General features: G+C 44.3%; 33 non-coding genes across 33 annotated transcripts; 15 read left to right on the forward strand and 18 right to left on the reverse strand.

Moving 5' to 3' along the window:
* Positions 1-330: 330 nt before the first annotated feature.
* trnai-uau (transfer RNA isoleucine (anticodon UAU)) lies at positions 331-424 on the reverse strand. Its single transcript has 2 exons — positions 387-424; positions 331-366 (listed from the first exon to the last, which is right to left on the reverse strand). It is a non-coding gene; the product is annotated as a tRNA-Ile (tRNA).
* Positions 425-1,022: 598 nt separating this feature from the next.
* On the forward strand, positions 1,023-1,095 carry trnak-cuu (transfer RNA lysine (anticodon CUU)). Its single transcript has one exon. It is a non-coding gene; the product is annotated as a tRNA-Lys (tRNA).
* Positions 1,096-1,340: 245 nt separating this feature from the next.
* Positions 1,341-1,434, reverse strand: trnai-uau (transfer RNA isoleucine (anticodon UAU)). Its single transcript has 2 exons — positions 1,397-1,434; positions 1,341-1,376 (listed from the first exon to the last, which is right to left on the reverse strand). It is a non-coding gene; the product is annotated as a tRNA-Ile (tRNA).
* A 598-nt stretch (positions 1,435-2,032) lies between these two features.
* On the forward strand, positions 2,033-2,105 carry trnak-cuu (transfer RNA lysine (anticodon CUU)). Its single transcript has one exon. It is a non-coding gene; the product is annotated as a tRNA-Lys (tRNA).
* Positions 2,106-2,350: 245 nt separating this feature from the next.
* On the reverse strand, positions 2,351-2,444 carry trnai-uau (transfer RNA isoleucine (anticodon UAU)). The gene is made up of 2 exons: positions 2,407-2,444; positions 2,351-2,386 (listed from the first exon to the last, which is right to left on the reverse strand). It is a non-coding gene; the product is annotated as a tRNA-Ile (tRNA).
* A 598-nt stretch (positions 2,445-3,042) lies between these two features.
* trnak-cuu (transfer RNA lysine (anticodon CUU)) lies at positions 3,043-3,115 on the forward strand. The gene has a single exon. It is a non-coding gene; the product is annotated as a tRNA-Lys (tRNA).
* A 245-nt stretch (positions 3,116-3,360) lies between these two features.
* On the reverse strand, positions 3,361-3,454 carry trnai-uau (transfer RNA isoleucine (anticodon UAU)). Its single transcript has 2 exons — positions 3,417-3,454; positions 3,361-3,396 (listed from the first exon to the last, which is right to left on the reverse strand). It is a non-coding gene; the product is annotated as a tRNA-Ile (tRNA).
* Positions 3,455-4,369: 915 nt separating this feature from the next.
* Positions 4,370-4,463, reverse strand: trnai-uau (transfer RNA isoleucine (anticodon UAU)). The gene is made up of 2 exons: positions 4,426-4,463; positions 4,370-4,405 (listed from the first exon to the last, which is right to left on the reverse strand). It is a non-coding gene; the product is annotated as a tRNA-Ile (tRNA).
* Positions 4,464-5,060: 597 nt separating this feature from the next.
* On the forward strand, positions 5,061-5,133 carry trnak-cuu (transfer RNA lysine (anticodon CUU)). The gene has a single exon. It is a non-coding gene; the product is annotated as a tRNA-Lys (tRNA).
* A 245-nt stretch (positions 5,134-5,378) lies between these two features.
* trnai-uau (transfer RNA isoleucine (anticodon UAU)) lies at positions 5,379-5,472 on the reverse strand. The gene is made up of 2 exons: positions 5,435-5,472; positions 5,379-5,414 (listed from the first exon to the last, which is right to left on the reverse strand). It is a non-coding gene; the product is annotated as a tRNA-Ile (tRNA).
* A 597-nt stretch (positions 5,473-6,069) lies between these two features.
* Positions 6,070-6,142, forward strand: trnak-cuu (transfer RNA lysine (anticodon CUU)). The gene has a single exon. It is a non-coding gene; the product is annotated as a tRNA-Lys (tRNA).
* A 245-nt stretch (positions 6,143-6,387) lies between these two features.
* trnai-uau (transfer RNA isoleucine (anticodon UAU)) lies at positions 6,388-6,481 on the reverse strand. Its single transcript has 2 exons — positions 6,444-6,481; positions 6,388-6,423 (listed from the first exon to the last, which is right to left on the reverse strand). It is a non-coding gene; the product is annotated as a tRNA-Ile (tRNA).
* Positions 6,482-7,396: 915 nt separating this feature from the next.
* trnai-uau (transfer RNA isoleucine (anticodon UAU)) lies at positions 7,397-7,490 on the reverse strand. The gene is made up of 2 exons: positions 7,453-7,490; positions 7,397-7,432 (listed from the first exon to the last, which is right to left on the reverse strand). It is a non-coding gene; the product is annotated as a tRNA-Ile (tRNA).
* Positions 7,491-8,088: 598 nt separating this feature from the next.
* On the forward strand, positions 8,089-8,161 carry trnak-cuu (transfer RNA lysine (anticodon CUU)). Its single transcript has one exon. It is a non-coding gene; the product is annotated as a tRNA-Lys (tRNA).
* A 245-nt stretch (positions 8,162-8,406) lies between these two features.
* Positions 8,407-8,500, reverse strand: trnai-uau (transfer RNA isoleucine (anticodon UAU)). Its single transcript has 2 exons — positions 8,463-8,500; positions 8,407-8,442 (listed from the first exon to the last, which is right to left on the reverse strand). It is a non-coding gene; the product is annotated as a tRNA-Ile (tRNA).
* A 598-nt stretch (positions 8,501-9,098) lies between these two features.
* Positions 9,099-9,171, forward strand: trnak-cuu (transfer RNA lysine (anticodon CUU)). Its single transcript has one exon. It is a non-coding gene; the product is annotated as a tRNA-Lys (tRNA).
* A 244-nt stretch (positions 9,172-9,415) lies between these two features.
* On the reverse strand, positions 9,416-9,509 carry trnai-uau (transfer RNA isoleucine (anticodon UAU)). Its single transcript has 2 exons — positions 9,472-9,509; positions 9,416-9,451 (listed from the first exon to the last, which is right to left on the reverse strand). It is a non-coding gene; the product is annotated as a tRNA-Ile (tRNA).
* Positions 9,510-10,099: 590 nt separating this feature from the next.
* Positions 10,100-10,172, forward strand: trnak-cuu (transfer RNA lysine (anticodon CUU)). Its single transcript has one exon. It is a non-coding gene; the product is annotated as a tRNA-Lys (tRNA).
* A 245-nt stretch (positions 10,173-10,417) lies between these two features.
* Positions 10,418-10,511, reverse strand: trnai-uau (transfer RNA isoleucine (anticodon UAU)). Its single transcript has 2 exons — positions 10,474-10,511; positions 10,418-10,453 (listed from the first exon to the last, which is right to left on the reverse strand). It is a non-coding gene; the product is annotated as a tRNA-Ile (tRNA).
* A 598-nt stretch (positions 10,512-11,109) lies between these two features.
* On the forward strand, positions 11,110-11,182 carry trnak-cuu (transfer RNA lysine (anticodon CUU)). Its single transcript has one exon. It is a non-coding gene; the product is annotated as a tRNA-Lys (tRNA).
* A 245-nt stretch (positions 11,183-11,427) lies between these two features.
* Positions 11,428-11,521, reverse strand: trnai-uau (transfer RNA isoleucine (anticodon UAU)). Its single transcript has 2 exons — positions 11,484-11,521; positions 11,428-11,463 (listed from the first exon to the last, which is right to left on the reverse strand). It is a non-coding gene; the product is annotated as a tRNA-Ile (tRNA).
* A 590-nt stretch (positions 11,522-12,111) lies between these two features.
* On the forward strand, positions 12,112-12,184 carry trnak-cuu (transfer RNA lysine (anticodon CUU)). Its single transcript has one exon. It is a non-coding gene; the product is annotated as a tRNA-Lys (tRNA).
* Positions 12,185-12,429: 245 nt separating this feature from the next.
* On the reverse strand, positions 12,430-12,523 carry trnai-uau (transfer RNA isoleucine (anticodon UAU)). Its single transcript has 2 exons — positions 12,486-12,523; positions 12,430-12,465 (listed from the first exon to the last, which is right to left on the reverse strand). It is a non-coding gene; the product is annotated as a tRNA-Ile (tRNA).
* Positions 12,524-13,439: 916 nt separating this feature from the next.
* trnai-uau (transfer RNA isoleucine (anticodon UAU)) lies at positions 13,440-13,533 on the reverse strand. The gene is made up of 2 exons: positions 13,496-13,533; positions 13,440-13,475 (listed from the first exon to the last, which is right to left on the reverse strand). It is a non-coding gene; the product is annotated as a tRNA-Ile (tRNA).
* A 598-nt stretch (positions 13,534-14,131) lies between these two features.
* trnak-cuu (transfer RNA lysine (anticodon CUU)) lies at positions 14,132-14,204 on the forward strand. Its single transcript has one exon. It is a non-coding gene; the product is annotated as a tRNA-Lys (tRNA).
* Positions 14,205-14,449: 245 nt separating this feature from the next.
* On the reverse strand, positions 14,450-14,543 carry trnai-uau (transfer RNA isoleucine (anticodon UAU)). Its single transcript has 2 exons — positions 14,506-14,543; positions 14,450-14,485 (listed from the first exon to the last, which is right to left on the reverse strand). It is a non-coding gene; the product is annotated as a tRNA-Ile (tRNA).
* Positions 14,544-15,141: 598 nt separating this feature from the next.
* On the forward strand, positions 15,142-15,214 carry trnak-cuu (transfer RNA lysine (anticodon CUU)). The gene has a single exon. It is a non-coding gene; the product is annotated as a tRNA-Lys (tRNA).
* Positions 15,215-15,459: 245 nt separating this feature from the next.
* trnai-uau (transfer RNA isoleucine (anticodon UAU)) lies at positions 15,460-15,553 on the reverse strand. The gene is made up of 2 exons: positions 15,516-15,553; positions 15,460-15,495 (listed from the first exon to the last, which is right to left on the reverse strand). It is a non-coding gene; the product is annotated as a tRNA-Ile (tRNA).
* A 598-nt stretch (positions 15,554-16,151) lies between these two features.
* Positions 16,152-16,224, forward strand: trnak-cuu (transfer RNA lysine (anticodon CUU)). The gene has a single exon. It is a non-coding gene; the product is annotated as a tRNA-Lys (tRNA).
* A 245-nt stretch (positions 16,225-16,469) lies between these two features.
* On the reverse strand, positions 16,470-16,563 carry trnai-uau (transfer RNA isoleucine (anticodon UAU)). Its single transcript has 2 exons — positions 16,526-16,563; positions 16,470-16,505 (listed from the first exon to the last, which is right to left on the reverse strand). It is a non-coding gene; the product is annotated as a tRNA-Ile (tRNA).
* A 591-nt stretch (positions 16,564-17,154) lies between these two features.
* Positions 17,155-17,227, forward strand: trnak-cuu (transfer RNA lysine (anticodon CUU)). The gene has a single exon. It is a non-coding gene; the product is annotated as a tRNA-Lys (tRNA).
* A 245-nt stretch (positions 17,228-17,472) lies between these two features.
* On the reverse strand, positions 17,473-17,566 carry trnai-uau (transfer RNA isoleucine (anticodon UAU)). Its single transcript has 2 exons — positions 17,529-17,566; positions 17,473-17,508 (listed from the first exon to the last, which is right to left on the reverse strand). It is a non-coding gene; the product is annotated as a tRNA-Ile (tRNA).
* A 598-nt stretch (positions 17,567-18,164) lies between these two features.
* Positions 18,165-18,237, forward strand: trnak-cuu (transfer RNA lysine (anticodon CUU)). Its single transcript has one exon. It is a non-coding gene; the product is annotated as a tRNA-Lys (tRNA).
* The last annotated feature ends 21 nt before the right edge of the window (positions 18,238-18,258 follow it).

Here is an 18,258-nt window from a genome sequence, read left to right on the forward strand (position 1 = left end):
TAACACTTAGGTACCTGGCTAGCTCAGTCGGTAGAGCATGAGTCTCTTAATCTCAGGGTCGTGGGTTCGAGCCCCATGTTGGGTGATTATTTTCTCTCCCGAAGTACCAACTCAATTCGCGAACAGCCAACCGCTTGGATTTTTGAGCAGGCTGCATTGCTGATGTTTCAGGCATTGCTGGTAATGCAGAAGACTATACATTTGAAAGGTAGCTGTCCCTGCACTCTGACCTGTTATCTCAATGACATACCAATTACTTATGAAATAGATTGAATAAATGCTATTTTTCTGGACAAGATATATGAAGGCAGATGGTTCAAGAAAAGCACTTGCTCCTGGTGAGGCTCGAACTCACAACCTCGGCATTGCTTCGTTTCATACTGCTGTATAAGTACCACGCGCTAACCGACTGCGCCACAGGAGCTATGCAGAGCACTCTTACTGACCACCATATTTTGCACCAACATATCTGTACGATATTCGGTCCAAGTCAGTACCTCAATTGATCTGCCTGGCAAGCTCAGACATTTGAGCATGAGCCTCTTAATCTCAGAATCGTAGGGTCGATACCACAAATGGGGTGATTCTTGTCTGGGCCGGAGCACCAACTCACTTTGCAAACAGCCATTCACCTGGACTTTCTAGCAGGCTTGCCACCCTGCATTGCTGATGTGTCAGGCATAGCTGGTGATACAGAAGACTATGGATTTGAATCCTAGCTGTGCCTGCACTCTGACCTGTTATTTCAATGACATACCAATTAATTATGAAACGTCCTCCTAAGTGTATTGAATAAAAGCTCATTTTCTGGACAAGAAATAGACAGGGTTCAAGAAGAATACTTGGTCCTGGTGGGGCTTGAACTCACAACCTTGTCATCAATTTGCTGTATATTACTGTATAAGCACAATAAGATAACCGATTGCACCACAGGATCCACAAACAACACTCTCAATGATCACTACATTTTCCACAAACGGAGCTGTACGATATACGGACCAATACAAGACTAACACTGAGGTACCTGGCTAGCTCAGTCGGTAGAGCATGAGACTCTTAATCTCAGGGTCGTGGGTTCGAGCCCCACGTTGGGTGATTATTTTCTCTCCCGAAGTACCAACTCAATTCGCGAACAGCCAACCGCTTGGATTTTTGAGCAGGCTGCATTGCTGATGTTTCAGGCATTGCTGGTAATGCAGAAGACTATACATTTGAAAGGTAGCTGTCCCTGCACTCTGACCTGTTATCTCAATGACATACCAATTACTTATGAAATAGATTGAATAAATGCTATTTTTCTGGACAAGATATATAATGGCAGAGGGTTCAAGAAAAGCACTTGCTCCTGGTGAGGCTCGAACTCACAACCTCGGCATTGCTTCGTTTCATACTGCTGTATAAGTACCACGCGCTAACCGACTGCGCCACAGGAGCTATGCAGAGCACTCTTACTGACCACCATATTTTGCACCAACATATCTGTACGATATTCAGTCCAAGTCAGTACCTCAATTGATCTGCCTGGCAAGCTCAGACATTTGAGCATGAGCCTCTTAATCTCAGAATCGTAGGGTCGATACCACAAATGGGGTGATTCTTGTCTGGGCCGGAGCACCAACTCACTTTGCAAACAGCCATTCACCTGGACTTTCTAGCAGGCTTGCCACCCTGCATTGCTGATGTGTCAGGCATAGCTGGTGATACAGAAGACTATGGATTTGAATCCTAGCTGTGCCTGCACTCTGACCTGTTATTTCAATGACATACCAATTAATTATGAAACGTCCTCCTAAGTGTATTGAATAAAAGCTCATTTTCTGGACAAGAAATAGACAGGGTTCAAGAAGAATACTTGGTCCTGGTGGGGCTTGAACTCACAACCTTGTCATCAATTTGCTGTATATTACTGTATAAGCACAATAAGATAACCGATTGCACCACAGGATCCACAAACAACACTCTCAATGATCACTACATTTTCCACAAACGGAGCTGTACGATATTCGTACCAATACAAGATTACTATTGAGGTACCTGGCTAGCTCAGTCGGTAGAGCATGAGACTCTTAATCTCAGGGTCGTGGGTTCGAGCCCCACGTTGGGTGATTATTTTTTCTCCCGAAGTACCAACTCAATTCGCGAACAGCCAACCGCTTGGATTTTTGAGCAGGCTGCATTGCTGATGTTTCAGGCATTGCTGGTAATGCAGAAGACTATACATTTGAAAGGTAGCTGTCCCTGCACTCTGACCTGTTATCTCAATGACATACCAATTACTTATGAAATAGATTGAATAAATGCTATTTTTCTGGACAAGATATATGAAGGCAGATGGTTCAAGAAAAGCACTTGCTCCTGGTGAGGCTCGAACTCACAACCTCGGCATTGCTTCGTTTCATACTGCTGTATAAGTACCACGCGCTAACCGACTGCGCCACAGGAGCTATGCAGAGCACTCTTACTGACCACCATATTTTGCACCAACATATCTGTACGATATTCGGTCCAAGTCAGTACCTCAATTGATCTGCCTGGCAAGCTCAGACATTTGAGCATGAGCCTCTTAATCTCAGAATCGTAGGGTCGATACCACAAATGGGGTGATTCTTGTCTGGGCCGGAGCACCAACTCACTTTGCAAACAGCCATTCACCTGGACTTTCTAGCAGGCTTGCCACCCTGCATTGCTGATGTGTCAGGCATAGCTGGTGATACAGAAGACTATGGATTTGAATCCTAGCTGTGCCTGCACTCTGACCTGTTATTTCAATGACATACCAATTAATTATGAAACGTCCTCCTAAGTGTATTGAATAAAAGCTCATTTTCTGGACAAGAAATAGACAGGGTTCAAGAAGAATACTTGGTCCTGGTGGGGCTTGAACTCACAACCTTGTCATCAATTTGCTGTATATTACTGTATAAGCACAATAAGATAACCGATTGCACCACAGGATCCACAAACAACACTCTCAATGATCACTACATTTTCCACAAACGGAGCTGTACGATATACGGACCAATACAAGACTAACACTGAGGTACCTGGCTAGCTCAGTCGGTAGAGCATGAGACTCTTAATCTCAGGGTCGTGGGTTCGAGCCCCACGTTGGGTGATTATTTTCTCTCCCGAAGTACCAACTCAATTCGCGAACAGCCAACCGCTTGGATTTTTGAGCAGGCTGCATTGCTGATGTTTCAGGCATTGCTGGTAATGCAGAAGACTATACATTTGAAAGGTAGCTGTCCCTGCACTCTGACCTGTTATCTCAATGACATACCAATTACTTATGAAATAGATTGAATAAATGCTATTTTTCTGGACAAGATATATGAAGGCAGATGGTTCAAGAAAAGCACTTGCTCCTGGTGAGGCTCGAACTCACAACCTCGGCATTGCTTCGTTTCATACTGCTGTATAAGTACCACGCGCTAACCGACTGCGCCACAGGAGCTATGCAGAGCACTCTTACTGACCACCATATTTTGCACCAACATATCTGTACGATATTCGGTCCAAGTCAGTACCTCAATTGATCTGCCTGGCAAGCTCAGACATTTGAGCATGAGCCTCTTAATCTCAGAATCGTAGGGTCGATACCACAAATGGGGTGATTCTTGTCTGGGCCGGAGCACCAACTCACTTTGCAAACAGCCATTCACCTGGACTTTCTAGCAGGCTTGCCACCCTGCATTGCTGATGTGTCAGGCATAGCTGGTGATACAGAAGACTATGGATTTGAATCCTAGCTGTGCCTGCACTCTGACCTGTTATTTCAATGACATACCAATTAATTATGAAACGTCCTCCTAAGTGTATTGAATAAAAGCTCATTTTCTGGACAAGAAATAGACAGGGTTCAAGAAGAATACTTGGTCCTGGTGGGGCTTGAACTCACAACCTTGTCATCAATTTGCTGTATATTACTGTATAAGCACAATAAGATAACCGATTGCACCACAGGATCCACAAACAACACTCTCAATGATCACTACATTTTCCACAAACGGAGCTGTACGATATTCGGACCAATACAAAATTACCATTTAGATACCTGGCTAGCTCAGTCGGTAGAGCATGAGACTCTTAATCTCACGGTCGTGGGTTCGAGCCCACGTTGGGTGATTATTTTCTCTCCCGAAGTACCAACTCAATTCGCGAACAGCCAACCGCTTGGATTTTTGAGCAGGCTGCATTGCTGATGTTTCAGGCATTGCTGGTAATGCAGAAGACTATACATTTGAAAGGTAGCTGTCCCTGCACTCTGACCTGTTATCTCAATGACATACCAATTACTTATGAAATAGATTGAATAAATGCTATTTTTCTGGACAAGATATATGAAGGCAGATGGTTCAAGAAAAGCACTTGCTCCTGGTGAGGCTCGAACTCACAACCTCGGCATTGCTTCGTTTCATACTGCTGTATAAGTACCACGCGCTAACCGACTGCGCCACAGGAGCTATGCAGAGCACTCTTACTGACCACCATATTTTGCACCAACATATCTGTACGATATTCGTCCAAGTCAGTACCTCAATTGATCTGCCTGGCAAGCTCAGACATTTGAGCATGAGCCTCTTAATCTCAGAATCGTAGGGTCGATACCACAAATGGGGTGATTCTTGTCTGGGCCGGAGCACCAACGCACTTTGCAAACAGCCATTCACCTGGACTTTCTAGCAGGCTTGCCACCCTGCATTGCTGATGTGTCAGGCATAGCTGGTGATACAGAAGACTATGGATTTGAATCCTAGCTGTGCCTGCACTCTGACCTGTTATTTCAATGACATACCAATTAATTATGAAACGTCCTCCTAAGTGTATTGAATAAAAGCTCATTTTCTGGACAAGAAATAGACAGGGTTCAAGAAGAATACTTGGTCCTGGTGGGGCTTGAACTCACAACCTTGTCATCAATTTGCTGTATATTACTGTATAAGCACAATAAGATAACCGATTGCACCACAGGATCCACAAACAACACTCTCAATGATCACTACATTTTCCACAAACGGAGCTGTACGATATACGGACCAATACAAAATTACCATTGAGGTACCTGGCTAGCTCAGTCGGTAGAGCATGAGACTCTTAATCTCAGGGTCGTGGGTTCGAGCCCCACGTTGGGTGATTATTTTCTCTCCCGAAGTACCAACTCAATTCGCGAACAGCCAACCGCTTGGATTTTTGAGCAGGCTGCATTGCTGATGTTTCAGGCATTGCTGGTAATGCAGAAGACTATACATTTGAAAGGTAGCTGTCCCTGCACTCTGACCTGTTATCTCAATGACATACCAATTACTTATGAAATAGATTGAATAAATGCTATTTTTCTGGACAAGATATATGAAGGCAGATGGTTCAAGAAAAGCACTTGCTCCTGGTGAGGCTCGAACTCACAACCTCGGCATTGCTTCGTTTCATACTGCTGTATAAGTACCACGCGCTAACCGACTGCGCCACAGGAGCTATGCAGAGCACTCTTACTGACCACCATATTTTGCACCAACATATCTGTACGATATTCGGTCCAAGTCAGTACCTCAATTGATCTGCCTGGCAAGCTCAGACATTTGAGCATGAGCCTCTTAATCTCAGAATCGTAGGGTCGATACCACAAATGGGGTGATTCTTGTCTGGGCCGGAGCACCAACTCACTTTGCAAACAGCCATTCACCTGGACTTTCTAGCAGGCTTGCCACCCTGCATTGCTGATGTGTCAGGCATAGCTGGTGATACAGAAGACTATGGATTTGAATCCTAGCTGTGCCTGCACTCTGACCTGTTATTTCAATGACATACCAATTAATTATGAAACGTCCTCCTAAGTGTATTGAATAAAAGCTCATTTTCTGGACAAGAAATAGACAGGGTTCAAGAAGAATACTTGGTCCTGGTGGGGCTTGAACTCACAACCTTGTCATCAATTTGCTGTATATTACTGTATAAGCACAATAAGATAACCGATTGCACCACAGGATCCACAAACAACACTCTCAATGATCACTACATTTTCCACAAACGGAGCTGTACGATATTCGACCAATACAAGATTACCATTGAGGTACCTGGCTAGCTCAGTCGGTAGAGCATGAGACTCTTAATCTCAGGGTCGTGGGTTCGAGCCCCACGTTGGGTGATTATTTTCTCTCCCGAAGTACCAACTCAATTCGCGAACAGCCAACCGCTTGGATTTTTGAGCAGGCTGCATTGCTGATGTTTCAGGCATTGCTGGTAATGCAGAAGACTATACATTTGAAAGGTAGCTGTCCCTGCACTCTGACCTGTTATCTCAATGACATACCAATTACTTATGAAATAGATTGAATAAATGCTATTTTTCTGGACAAGATATATGAAGGCAGATGGTTCAAGAAAAGCACTTGCTCCTGGTGAGGCTCGAACTCACAACCTCGGCATTGCTTCGTTTCATACTGCTGTATAAGTACCACGCGCTAACCGACTGCGCCACAGGAGCTATGCAGAGCACTCTTACTGACCACCATATTTTGCACCAACATATCTGTACGATATTCGGTCCAAGTCAGTACCTCAATTGATCTGCCTGGCAAGCTCAGACATTTGAGCATGAGCCTCTTAATCTCAGAATCGTAGGGTCGATACCACAAATGGGGTGATTCTTGTCTGGGCCGGAGCACCAACTCACTTTGCAAACAGCCATTCACCTGGACTTTCTAGCAGGCTTGCCACCCTGCATTGCTGATGTGTCAGGCATAGCTGGTGATACAGAAGACTATGGATTTGAATCCTAGCTGTGCCTGCACTCTGACCTGTTATTTCAATGACATACCAATTAATTATGAAACGTCCTCCTAAGTGTATTGAATAAAAGCTCATTTTCTGGACAAGAAATAGACAGGGTTCAAGAAGAATACTTGGTCCTGGTGGGGCTTGAACTCACAACTTTGTCATCAATTTGCTGTATATTACTGTATAAGCACAATAAGATAACCGATTGCACCACAGGATCCACAAACAACACTCTCAATGATCACTACATTTTCCACAAACGGAGCTGTACGATATTCGGACCAATACAAGATTACCACTGAGGTACCTGGCTAGCTCAGTCGGTAGACCATGAGACTCTTAATCTCAGGGTCGTGGGTTCGAGCCCCACGTTGGGTGATTATTTTCTCTCCCGAAGTACCAACTCAATTCGCGAACAGCCAACCGCTTGGATTTTTGAGCAGGCTGCATTGCTGATGTTTCAGGCATTGCTGGTAATGCAGAAGACTATACATTTGAAAGGTAGCTGTCCCTGCACTCTGACCTGTTATCTCAATGACATACCAATTACTTATGAAATAGATTGAATAAATGCTATTTTTCTGGACAAGATATATAAGGCAGATGGTTCAAGAAAAGCACTTGCTCCTGGTGAGGCTCGAACTCACAACCTCGGCATTGCTTCGTTTCATACTGCTGTATAAGTACCACGCGCTAACCGACTGCGCCACAGGAGCTATGCAGAGCACTCTTACTGACCACCATATTTTGCACCAACATATCTGTACGATATTCGGTCCAAGTCAGTACCTCAATTGATCTGCCTGGCAAGCTCAGACATTTGAGCATGAGCCTCTTAATCTCAGAATCGTAGGGTCGATACCACAAATGGGGTGATTCTTGTCTGGGCCGGAGCACCAACTCACTTTGCAAACAGCCATTCACCTGGACTTTCTAGCAGGCTTGCCACCCTGCATTGCTGATGTGTCAGGCATAGCTGGTGATACAGAAGACTATGGATTTGAATCCTAGCTGTGCCTGCACTCTGACCTGTTATTTCAATGACATACCAATTAATTATGAAACGTCCTCCTAAGTGTATTGAATAAAAGCTCATTTTCTGGACAAGAAATAGACAGGGTTCAAGAAGAATACTTGGTCCTGGTGGGGCTTGAACTCACAACCTTGTCATCAATTTGCTGTATATTACTGTATAAGCACAATAAGATAACCGATTGCACCACAGGATCCACAAACAACACTCTCAATGATCACTACATTTTCCACAAACGGAGCTGTACGATATACGGACCAATACAAAATTACCATTGAGGTACCTGGCTAGCTCAGTCGGTAGAGCATGAGACTCTTAATCTCAGGGTCGTGGGTTCGAGCCCCACGTTGGGTGATTATTTTCTCTCCCGAAGTACCAACTCAATTCGCGAACAGCCAACCGCTTGGATTTTTGAGCAGGCTGCATTGCTGATGTTTCAGGCATTGCTGGTAATGCAGAAGACTATACATTTGAAAGGTAGCTGTCCCTGCACTCTGACCTGTTATCTCAATGACATACCAATTACTTATGAAATAGATTGAATAAATGCTATTTTTCTGGACAAGATATATGAAGGCAGATGGTTCAAGAAAAGCACTTGCTCCTGGTGAGGCTCGAACTCACAACCTCGGCATTGCTTCGTTTCATACTGCTGTATAAGTACCACGCGCTAACCGACTGCGCCACAGGAGCTATGCAGAGCACTCTTACTGACCACCATATTTTGCACCAACATATCTGTACGATATTCGGTCCAAGTCAGTACCTCAATTGATCTGCCTGGCAAGCTCAGACATTTGAGCATGAGCCTCTTAATCTCAGAATCGTAGGGTCGATACCACAAATGGGGTGATTCTTGTCTGGGCCGGAGCACCAACTCACTTTGCAAACAGCCATTCACCTGGACTTTCTAGCAGGCTTGCCACCCTGCATTGCTGATGTGTCAGGCATAGCTGGTGATACAGAAGACTATGGATTTGAATCCTAGCTGTGCCTGCACTCTGACCTGTTATTTCAATGACATACCAATTAATTATGAAACGTCCTCCTAAGTGTATTGAATAAAAGCTCATTTTCTGGACAAGAAATAGACAGGGTTCAAGAAGAATACTTGGTCCTGGTGGGGCTTGAACTCACAACCTTGTCATCAATTTGCTGTATATTACTGTATAAGCACAATAAGATAACCGATTGCACCACAGGATCCACAAACAACACTCTCAATGATCACTACATTTTCCACAAACGGAGCTGTACGATATACGGACCAATACAAGACTAACACTGAGGTACCTGGCTAGCTCAGTCGGTAGAGCATGAGTCTCTTAATCTCAGGGTCGTGGGTTCGAGCCCCACGTTGGGTGATTATTTTCTCTCCCGAAGTACCAACTCAATTCGCGAACAGCCAACCGCTTGGATTTTTGAGCAGGCTGCATTGCTGATGTTTCAGGCATTGCTGGTAATGCAGAAGACTATACATTTGAAAGGTAGCTGTCCCTGCACTCTGACCTGTTATCTCAATGACATACCAATTACTTATGAAATAGATTGAATAAATGCTATTTTTCTGGACAAGATATATAAGGCAGATGGTTCAAGAAAAGCACTTGCTCCTGGTGAGGCTCGAACTCACAACCTCGGCATTGCTTCGTTTCATACTGCTGTATAAGTACCACGCGCTAACCGACTGCGCCACAGGAGCTATGCAGAGCACTCTTACTGACCACCATATTTTGCACCAACATATCTGTACGATATTCGGTCCAAGTCAGTACCTCAATTGATCTGCCTGGCAAGCTCAGACATTTGAGCATGAGCCTCTTAATCTCAGAATCGATACCACAAATGGGGTGATTCTTGTCTGGGCCGGAGCACCAACTCACTTTGCAAACAGCCATTCACCTGGACTTTCTAGCAGGCTTGCCACAATGCATTGCTGATGTGTCAGGCATAGCTGGTGATACAGAAGACTATGGATTTGAATCCTAGCTGTGCCTGCACTCTGACCTGTTATTTCAATGACATACCAATTAATTATGAAATGTCCTCCTAAGTGTATTGAATAAAAGCTCATTTTCTGGACAAGAAATAGACAGGGTTCAAGAAGAATACTTGCTCCTGGTGGGGCTTGAACTCACAACCTTGTCATCAATTTGCTGTATATTACTGTATAAGCACAATAAGATAACCGATTGCACCACAGGATCCACTAACAACACTCTCAATGATCACTACATTTTCCACAAACGGAGCTGTACGATATTCGGACCAATACAAAATTACTATTGAGGTACCTGGCTAGCTCAGTCGGTAGAGCATGAGACTCTTAATCTCAGGGTCGTGGGTTCGAGCCCCACGTTGGGTGATTATTTTCTCTTCCGAAGTACCAACTAAATTCGCGAACAGCCAAACGCTTGGATTTTTGAGCAGGCTGCATTGCTGATGTTTCAGGCATTGCTGGTAATGCAGAAGACTATACATTTGAATGGTAGCTGTTCCTGCACTCTGACCTGTTATCTCAATGACATACCAATTACTTATGAAATAGATTGAATAAATGCTATTTTTCTGGACAAGATATATGAAGGCAGATGGTTCAAGAAAAGCACTTGCTCCTGGTGAGGCTTGAACTCACAACCTCGGCATTGCTTCGTTTCATACTGCTGTATAAGTACCACGCGCTAACCGACTGCGCCACAGGAGCTATGCAGAGCACTCTTACTGACCACCATATTTTGCACCAACATATCTGTACGATATTCGGTCCAAGTCAGTACCTCAATTGATCTGCCTGGCAAGCTCAGACATTTGAGCATGAGCCTCTTAATCTCAGAATCGTAGGGTCGATACCACAAATGGGGTGATTCTTGTCTGGGCCGGAGCACCAACGCACTTTGCAAACAGCCATTCACCTGGACTTTCTAGCAGGCTTGCCACCCTGCATTGCTGATGTGTCAGGCATAGCTGGTGATACAGAAGACTATGGATTTGAATCCTAGCTGTGCCTGCACTCTGACCTGTTATTTCAATGACATACCAATTAATTATGAAACGTCCTCCTAAGTGTATTGAATAAAAGCTCATTTTCTGGACAAGAAATAGACAGGGTTCAAGAAGAATACTTGGTCCTGGTGGGGCTTGAACTCACAACCTTGTCATCAATTTGCTGTATATTACTGTATAAGCACAATAAGATAACCGATTGCACCACAGGATCCACAAACAACACTCTCAATGATCACTACATTTTCCACAAACGGAGCTGTACGATATTCGGACCAATACAAGATTACCATTGAGGTACCTGGCTAGCTCAGTCGGTAGAGCATGAGACTCTTAATCTCAGGGTCGTGGGTTCGAGCCCCACGTTGGGTGATTATTTTCTCTCCCGAAGTACCAACTCAATTCGCGAACAGCCAACCGCTTGGATTTTTGAGCAGGCTGCATTGCTGATGTTTCAGGCATTGCTGGTAATGCAGAAGACTATACATTTGAAAGGTAGCTGTCCCTGCACTCTGACCTGTTATCTCAATGACATACCAATTACTTATGAAATAGATTGAATAAATGCTATTTTTCTGGACAAGATATATGAAGGCAGATGGTTCAAGAAAAGCACTTGCTCCTGGTGAGGCTCGAACTCACAACCTCGGCATTGCTTCGTTTCATACTGCTGTATAAGTACCACGCGCTAACCGACTGCGCCACAGGAGCTATGCAGAGCACTCTTACTGACCACCATATTTTGCACCAACATATCTGTACGATATTCGGTCCAAGTCAGTACCTCAATTGATCTGCCTGGCAAGCTCAGACATTTGAGCATGAGCCTCTTAATCTCAGAATCGATACCACAAATGGGGTGATTCTTGTCTGGGCCGGAGCACCAACTCACTTTGCAAACAGCCATTCACCTGGACTTTCTAGCAGGCTTGCCACAATGCATTGCTGATGTGTCAGGCATAGCTGGTGATACAGAAGACTATGGATTTGAATCCTAGCTGTGCCTGCACTCTGACCTGTTATTTCAATGACATACCAATTAATTATGAAAGGTTCTCCTAAGTGTATTGAATAAAAGCTCATTTTCTGGACAAGAAATAGACAGGGTTCAAGAAGAATACTTGGTCCTGGTGGGGCTTGAACTCACAACCTTGTCATCAATTTGCTGTATATTACTGTATAAGCACAATAAGATAACCGATTGCACCACAGGATCCACGAACAACACTCTCAATGATCACTACATTTTCCACAAACGGAGCTGTACGATATTCGGACCAATACAAAATTACCATTGAGGTACCTGGCTAGCTCAGTCGGTAGAGCATGAGACTCTTAATCTCAGGGTCGTGGGTTCGAGCCCCACGTTGGGTGATTATTTTCTCTCCCGAAGTACCAACTCAATTCGCGAACAGCCAACCGCTTGGATTTTTGAGCAGGCTGCATTGCTGATGTTTCAGGCATTGCTGGTAATGCAGAAGACTATACATTTGAATGGTAGCTGTCCCTGCACTCTGACCTGTTATCTCAATGACATACCAATTACTTATGAAATAGATTGAATAAATGCTATTTTTCTGGAAAATATATATAAAGGCAGAGGGTTCAAGAAATGCACTTGCTCCTGGTGAGGCTCGAACTCACAACCTCGGCATTGCTTCGTTGCATACTGCTGTATAAGTAACAAGCGCTAACCGACTGCGCCACAGGAGCTATTCAGAGCACTCTTACTGACCACCATATTTTGCACCAACATATCTGTACGATATTCGGTCCAAGTCAGTACCTCAATTGATCTGCCTGGCAAGCTCAGACATTTGAGCATGAGCCTCTTAATCTCAGAATCGTAGGGTCGATACCACAAATGGGGTGATTCTTGTCTGGGCCGGAGCACCAACTCACTTTGCAAACAGCCATTCACCTGGACTTTCTAGCATGCTTGCCACCCTGCATTGCTGATGTGTCAGGCATAGCTGGTGATACAGTATTCTATGGATTTGAATCCTAGCTGTGCCTGCACTCTGACCTGTTATTTCAATGACATACCAATTCATTATGAAACGTCCTCCTCAGTGTATTGAATAAAAGCTCATTTTCTGGACAAGAAATAGACAGGGTTCAAGAAGGATACTTGCTCCTGGTGGGGCTTGAACTCACAAACTTGTCATCAATTTGCTGTATCTTACTGTATAAGCACAATACGATAACCGATTGCACCACAGGATCCACTAACAACACTCTCACTGATCACTACATTTTCCACAAACGGAGCTGTACGATATTCGGACCAATACAAGATTACTATTGAGGTACCTGGCTAGCTCAGGCGGTAGAGCATGAGACTCTTAATCTCATGGTCGTGGGTTCGAGCCCCATGTAGGGTACTTATTTTCTCTCCCGAAGTACCAACTCACTTCACGAACAGCTAAACGATTGGATTTTCGAGCAGGCTGCATTGCTGATGTGTCAGGCATTGCTGGTAATGCAGAAGACTATACATTTGAATGGTAGCTGTCCCTGCACTCTGACCTGTTATCTCAATGACATACCAATTACTTATGAAATAGATTGAATAAATGCTATTTTTCTGGACAAGATATATAAAGGCAGAGGGTTCAAGAAAAGCACTTGCTCCTGGTGAGGCTCGAACTCACAACCTCGGCATTGCTTCGTTTCATACTGCTGTATAAGTACCACGCGCTAACCGACTGCGCCACAGGAGCTATGCAGAGCACTCTTACTGACCACCATATTTTGCACCAACATATCTGTACGATATTCGGTCCAAGTCAGTACCTCAATTGATCTGCCTGGCAAGCTCAGACATTTGAGCATGAGCCTCTTAATCTCAGAATCGTAGGGTCGATACCACAAATGGGGTGATTCTTGTCTGGGCCGGAGCACCAACTCACTTTGCAAACAGCCATTCACCTGGACTTTCTAGCAGGCTTGCCACCCTGCATTGCTGATGTGTCAGGCATAGCTGGTGATACAGAAGACTATGGATTTGAATCCTAGCTGTGCCTGCACTCTGACCTGTTATTTCAATGACATACCAATTAATTATGAAACGTCCTCCTAAGTGTATTGAATAAAAGCTCATTTTCTGGACAAGAAATAGACAGGGTTCAAGAAGAATACTTGGTCCTGGTGGGGCTTGAACTCACAACCTTGTCATCAATTTGCTGTATATTACTGTATAAGCACAATAAGATAACCGATTGCACCACAGGATCCACAAACAACACTCTCAATGATCACTACATTTTCCACAAACGGAGCTGTACGATATTCGGACCAATACAAGATTACCATTGAGGTACCTGGCTAGCTCAGTCGGTAGAGCATGAGACTCTTAATCTCAGGGTCGTGGGTTCGAGCCCCACGTTGGGTGATTATTTTCTCTCCCGAAGTACCAACTCAATTCGCGAACAGCCAACCGCTTGGATTTTTGAGCAGGCTGCATTGCTGATGTTTCAGGCATTGCTGGTAATGCAGAAGACTATACATTTGAATGGTAGCTGTCCCTGCACTCTGACCTGTTATCTCAATGACATACCAATTACTTATGAAATAGATTGAATAAATGCTATTTTTCTGGACAAGATATATGAAGGCAGATGGTTCAAGAAAAGCACTTGCTCCTGGTGAGGCTCGAACTCACAACCTCGGCATTGCTTCGTTTCATACTGCTGTATAAGTACCACGCGCTAACCGACTGCGCCACAGGAGCTATGCAGAGCACTCTTACTGACCACCATATTTTGCACCAACATATCTGTACGATATTCGGTCCAAGTCAGTACCTCAATTGATCTGCCTGGCAAGCTCAGACATTTGAGCATGAGCCTCTTAATCTCAGAATCGTAGGGTCGATACCACAAATGGGGTGATTCTTGTCTGGGCCGGAGCACCAACTCACTTTGCAAACAGCCATTCACCTGGACTTTCTAGCAGGCTTGCCACCCTGCATTGCTGATGTGTCAGGCATAGCTGGTGATACAGAAGACTATGGATTTGAATCCTAGCTGTGCCTGCACTCTGACCTGTTATTTCAATGACATACCAATTAATTATGAAACGTCCTCCTAAGTGTATTGAATAAAAGCTCATTTTCTGGACAAGAAATAGACAGGGTTCAAGAAGAATACTTGGTCCTGGTGGGGCTTGAACTCACAACCTTGTCATCAATTTGCTGTATATTACTGTATAAGCACAATAAGATAACCGATTGCACCACAGGATCCACAAACAACACTCTCAATGATCACTACATTTTCCACAAACGGAGCTGTACGATATTCGGACCAATACAAGATTACCATTGAGGTACCTGGCTAGCTCAGTCGGTAGAGCATGAGACTCTTAATCTCAGGGTCGTGGGTTCGAGCCCCACGTTGGGTGATTATTTTCTCTCCCGAAGTACCAACTCAATTCGCGAACAGCCAACCGCTTGGATTTTTGAGCAGGCTGCATTGCTGATGTTTCAGGCATTGCTGGTAATGCAGAAGACTATACATTTGAATGGTAGCTGTCCCTGCACTCTGACCTGTTATCTCAATGACATACCAATTACTTATGAAATAGATTGAATAAATGCTATTTTTCTGGACAAGATATATGAAGGCAGATGGTTCAAGAAAAGCACTTGCTCCTGGTGAGGCTCGAACTCACAACCTCGGCATTGCTTCGTTTCATACTGCTGTATAAGTACCACGCGCTAACCGACTGCGCCACAGGAGCTATGCAGAGCACTCTTACTGACCACCATATTTTGCACCAACATATCTGTACGATATTCGGTCCAAGTCAGTACCTCAATTGATCTGCCTGGCAAGCTCAGACATTTGAGCATGAGCCTCTTAATCTCAGAATCGTAGGGTCGATACCACAAATGGGGTGATTCTTGTCTGGGCCGGAGCACCAACTCACTTTGCAAACAGCCATTCACCTGGACTTTCTAGCAGGCTTGCCACCCTGCATTGCTGATGTGTCAGGCATAGCTGGTGATACAGAAGACTATGGATTTGAATCCTAGCTGTGCCTGCACTCTGACCTGTTATTTCAATGACATACCAATTAATTATGAAACGTCCTCCTAAGTGTATTGAATAAAAGCTCATTTTCTGGACAAGAAATAGACAGGGTTCAAGAAGAATACTTGGTCCTGGTGGGGCTTGAACTCACAACCTTGTCATCAATTTGCTGTATATTACTGTATAAGCACAATAAGATAACCGATTGCACCACAGGATCCACAAACAACACTCTCAATGATCACTACATTTTCCACAAACGGAGCTGTACGATATACGGACCAATACAAGACTAACACTGAGGTACCTGGCTAGCTCAGTCGGTAGAGCATGAGACTCTTAATCTCACGGTCGTGGGTTCGAGCCCCACGTTGGGTGATTATTTTCTCTCCCGAAGTACCAACTCAATTCGCGAACAGCCAACCGCTTGGATTTTTGAGCAGGCTGCATTGCTGATGTTTCAGGCATTGCTGGTAATGCAGAAGACTATACATTTGAAAGGTAGCTGTCCCTGCACTCTGACCTGTTATCTCAATGACATACCAATTACTTATGAAATAGATTGAATAAATGCTATTTTTCTGGACAAGATATATAATGGCAGAAGGTTCAAGAAAAGAACTTGCTCCTGGTGAGGCTCGAACTCACAACCTCGGCATTGCTTCGTTTCATACTGCTGTATAAGTACCACGCACTAACCGACTGCGCCACAGGAGCTATGCAGAGCACTCTTACTGACCACCATTTTTTGCACCAACATATCTGTACGATATTCAGTCCAAGTCAGTACCTCAATTGATCTGCCTGGCAAGCTCAGACATTTGAGCATGAGCCTCTTAATCTCAGAATCGTAGGGTCGATACCACAAATGGGGTGATTCTTGTCTGGGCCGGAGCACCAACTCACTTTGCAAACAGCCATTCACCTGGACTTTCTAGCAGGCTTGCCACCCTGCATTGCTGATGTGTCAGGCATAGCTGGTGATACAGAAGACTATGGATTTGAATCCTAGCTGTGCCTGCACTCTGACCTGTTATTTCAATGACATACCAATTAATTATGAAACGTCCTCCTAAGTGTATTGAATAAAAGCTCATTTTCTGGACAAGAAATAGACAGGGTTCAAGAAGAATACTTGGTCCTGGTGGGGCTTGAACTCACAACCTTGTCATCAATTTGCTGTATATTACTGTATAAGCACAATAAGATAACCGATTGCACCACAGGAACAACACTCTCAATGATCACTACATTTTCCACAAACGGAGCTGTACGATATTCGGACCAATACAAAATTACCATTGAGGTACCTGGCTAGCTCAGTCGGTAGAGCATGAGACTCTTAATCTCAGGGTCGTGGGTTCGAGCCCCACGTTGGGTGATTATTTTCTCTCCCGAAGTACCAACTCAATTCGCGAACAGCCAACCGCTTGGATTTTTGAGCAGGCTGCATTGCTGATGTTTCAGGCATTGCTGGTAATGCAGAAGACTATACATTTGAATGGTAGCTGTCCCTGCACTCTGACCTGTTATCTCAATGACATACCAATTACTTATGAAATAGATTGAATAAATGCTATTTTTCTGGACAAGATATATGAAGGCAGATGGTTCAAGAAAAGCACTTGCTCCTGGTGAGGCTCGAACTCACAACCTCGGCATTGCTTCGTTTCATACTGCTGTATAAGTACCACGCGCTAACCGACTGCGCCACAGGAGCTATGCAGAGCACTCTTACTGACCACCATATTTTGCACCAACATATCTGTACGATATTCGGTCCAAGTCAGTACCTCAATTGATCTGCCTGGCAAGCTCAGACATTTGAGCATGAGCCTCTTAATCTCAGAATCGTAGGGTCGATACCACAAATGGGGTGATTCTTGTCTGGGCCGGAGCACCAACTCACTTTGCAAACAGCCATTCACCTGGACTTTCTAGCAGGCTTGCCACCCTGCATTGCTGATGTGTCAGGCATAGCTGGTGATACAGAAGACTATGGATTTGAATCCTAGCTGTGCCTGCACTCTGACCTGTTATTTCAATGACATACCAATTAATTATGAAACGTCCTCCTAAGTGTATTGAATAAAAGCTCATTTTCTGGACAAGAAATAGACAGGGTTCAAGAAGAATACTTGCTCCTGGTGGGGCTTGAACTCACAACCTTGTCATCAATTTGCTGTATATTACTGTATAAGCACAATAAGATAACCGATTGCACCACAGGATCCACAAACAACACTCTCAATGATCACTACATTTTCCACAAACGGAGCTGTACGATATTCGTACCAATACAAGATTACTATTGAGGTACCTGGCTAGCTCAGTCGGTAGAGCATGAGACTCTTAATCTCAGGGTCGTGGGTTCGAGCCCCACGTTGGGTGATTATTTTCTCTTCCGAAGTA

Source organism: Oncorhynchus keta, chromosome 24 (genome assembly GCF_023373465.1).
Source record: "Oncorhynchus keta strain PuntledgeMale-10-30-2019 chromosome 24, Oket_V2, whole genome shotgun sequence".
Taxonomy (NCBI): Eukaryota; Metazoa; Chordata; class Actinopteri; order Salmoniformes; family Salmonidae; genus Oncorhynchus; species Oncorhynchus keta.